The sequence below is a fragment of the Condylura cristata genome, unplaced genomic scaffold (assembly GCF_000260355.1).
Source record: "Condylura cristata isolate star-nosed mole 26May11 unplaced genomic scaffold, ConCri1.0 scaffold00030, whole genome shotgun sequence".
NCBI lineage: Eukaryota > Metazoa > Chordata > Mammalia > Eulipotyphla > Talpidae > Condylura > Condylura cristata.
This window is the reverse complement of record NW_004567131.1, coordinates 19,085,738-19,088,970: the sequence shown is the minus strand read 5'-3', so window position 1 is coordinate 19,088,970 and position 3,233 is coordinate 19,085,738. Positions and strand designations below refer to the sequence as shown.

Sequence of the window (3,233 nt, the reverse complement as noted above, 5' to 3'; positions counted from 1 at the left end):
AGCCCCAAATAAGAATAAATATATTCAGCAGTACAAGAGCTGTGACACTTCTACTGTAATAGAACAGTAAGATGAGAAATTATAGCATTACTGCAGTCCCAAGAGCTGTAACACTTCTGTGACACCTGAGCTCTGCCACTTAACCCAGTTACTATAACTCAACCAGACTTGGAATCTTGGTCAACAAATGCATAGATAAATCACAACCATAGTACAGCAGCTGGACTGCTTTGCAAGTGCTAGCCATGGAACTTTGAGAGAGGAAAGCCCAAAATACTCAGAATCCCAAATCAGAGAATATACAAAGCCATACTTATCCACGGCATATTTTTTGCTCTCGTATCTGGCTGCAATATGTTTGTTTAAGTCCAATTGCTAGTTAGGTATTTATGGGAATCCTTAGCCCACCAGATGATTTTAAATATAAATATCACAATAGTACGGCTTTGAGTCTACTATGAAAATAAACTGTTCTTTGAAATGGGAATGCATTACTATTTTGAGACCACCAGGCTACTATTTGGTGAGGTCTTAATGTATCACCAAAAATGAGCACTGATTTCTATTTTAAGTTGAGAAATAGGGAAATCTATAGTTCAGACGTTAATGTCAAATGATTTTTTTCACTACTGAATATCCCTTTCATATTTTGACTTTCTGGAGGAATAAATGATCTATTTTTAACTAAAAGTTTGATTTTAATACATGAATGATAGTAATGCATGAGGGAATAGCTATTAGGTGAGAAAACTAGCAGCTTGTTGGATACTGTGCTGTGGTTAAAGCAAACGAATACACACAGTTCTGTCGCTTACATCAACAGCTGTTGGTCTCCCACCGCACCCTCTGCACAGGCAGGATCCTGAGAGAAGACTGCACCGTCCAGAGGAGGCTCCATCACCTCCGGATGTTGTCCTCTTGACATGGCTGCTGGGCAGGCTGGAGAGGGGCCAGTGTCAGCGCTCAGATGCTCTCAGCCTGTAGTTAACACCATCCACTGACTGAGCAAATTGCCTGTCCCCTGGCTTCAAGGGGACCAGGAGTGTCCACCTGATAGCAGATTCAGAAATGTTGGCGGTTTGTCTGAAATGGCCCAACAGGGTTTAAATGGCTTCACAAGTTTTGACTTTTTGTCCTAAGACTCTTTCTTAATATATAAGTCTTTCACCTTCTTGGGAATACTGGGGACACAGAACAGTTTCTTGAATCTTGCAAGTAGCAGCTGCATTTATATATCCTGTCACCTCTGCTTAAAAGCTAAGTAGCTCATGTTTCAATTAATCTCTACTTCTCATTTTATTTTAGACAGTTGGAAGAATCAGCTCTTTGAAACAATGAGAGGGAATTGTGTCAGATATGTGGCCAGAGATCTTGTAAGGCCTGCTGGACTTAAAAATTCAGTAGGTGTATTTTCTATATATCAGTTGTCCCTCGGGACAATTTTATAAATGTTTCTCTACTACATAACCAGCATCTTCTTCCTTCCATAGGGGAATAATATTCCCTATCGTTTCCTTCCAGCCCTCACCAGCAGCTTCCTCCAAGCTTCTGTTAACAGTCTCCTAGGATCTTTCCTCCTGGCCAGTGACATGTGTTTTGAATTTTTGTGACAGCAGCCGTCCACTTTCAGATACCAAGTTTCTGTTCCAGTTTTTATTGCTGTATAACAGCTCATCGCAAATCTGGTGACGTAAAACAACTGTCACTTTACTATACTTTCAGGTGAAGTGAAGCAGGAAAGGCAAATTCTCACTGAATTTCAAAGTGCAGCTGCTGTCCAGTTGTTGCTTTGGGCTGGAGTCACCTGCAGACTTGTCAGAGCTGAGGGTTGCTCCGCTGCCAGCTGTGTGGGGTTCAGCACACTACCAGCCAACCCTGGGATTTCAGGGTAGTCAGGCCCTATACTTGACCCTGGCTGCCCCCAGAGTGAGCATTAAAAAGGAGCTGGGGGGAACGGTGTCATCTTTTAGTGACATACCTTCCCAGATTCAGAAGGGGAGGGGAGGAGACCCACTGGCGAATGGCGAAGTAACACAGAACGTGTGGCCTGTAGCCATCTTCTGAATCTGTTACACCTCGAGCTGCTCTGGCAAAAAGCACAAATTACCTCACTAAGTATGTGTCCAGTATGTGAGCATGTCTGTTTACATTACATCTGCTTGTACAGTGTGGCTCCTGTAATGGCAAGTTAATGTTAAAATGGTGCTTTCTTGTACTTACGATCTTTTCTTAAGTAGGGCCACAGCATTTTACAGTGTTCACGTTTTATTCCTAGTGAATTAGAAAGCTAAATATTTTATCTTAAAGCCATAGATATAATAGAGAAAAATGTATAGAGGGATGTTAATTTTAATTCTTGAATAGAGACAACTTTTCTAAGTAAGGCTTAAAAGCAAAGAAGCCACAAGAGAAAAATTTTCAATAATAGACTCCATAAAAATTTTAAATGTTTGTGTAGGAAAAGATACAGTAAATAAAGATGAAAGCTTAAAAATAAACTGTATTTGTAATATGCATAATATCGAGCAAAGTACGCATCTCTCATAATCTATTAGGGTTAAGGGAAATTAAGTGTCCAAAGTAAAACTATTTATTAAAAAAAGTGGGTTCTAGCTATGATAACAAAAGAACATCTATGTGACTCAACCACTATAGCAAAGGAATTAAAAATAAAAGTAAACAATTGGAACTATCTCATACTGAAAAGCCTTTATATAGTGAAAAAATATATTGTAATTAAATAAACATCCTACAGAGTGGGAGAAAATATTCACAGTGTGTATAACTGATAAGGGGTTAATGGCTAAGATATATACAGAAAATGCATACAGTTCAATAATTTTTAAAAAACCTAATTAATTAATGGGCAGTAGATATGAACAGACAGTTCACCAAAGAGGATATCAAGAAGCCAGTAGACTTATGAAAAAATGTTCATCACTTGCTTCCAATAAGAATGTAGTAAGATGTCATTTCACACATTTAAAAATGGCACGTATGCAAAAGAGGAACCCTGTACGCTGTTGGTGGAAGTGAATTGGTGCAACCATTAGGACAAACAGTCTGAATTTACCTTAAAAATTAAAAATGGAGGCCCTCCCTGGTGGCGCAGCGGGTTAAAGCACTGCACTAAGAAGCTAAAGCCACTTCAGCATGGGTTCGATTCCCGCCTGCCCGGGAGGTGACCACATGGCGAGGCAGACCTCTCCTGACCCGCCCCTGTTCCCCTCAGC

The 3,233-nt window shown here is 40.0% G+C and overlaps 1 protein-coding gene across 2 annotated transcripts in view; it reads left to right on the top strand.

Annotated features, from left to right (window-relative positions):
• Positions 1-1,381: 1,381 nt before the first annotated feature.
• Positions 1,382-3,233, top strand: part of NMT2 (N-myristoyltransferase 2) — a 27,020-nt gene continuing 25,168 nt past the window's right edge. For both annotated transcript variants that reach the window (XM_004691265.2, XM_004691266.2), the window contains exon 1: positions 1,382-1,400. The gene's annotated coding sequence lies outside the window, so the exon portion shown is untranslated. The remainder of the gene's footprint in view (positions 1,401-3,233) is intronic.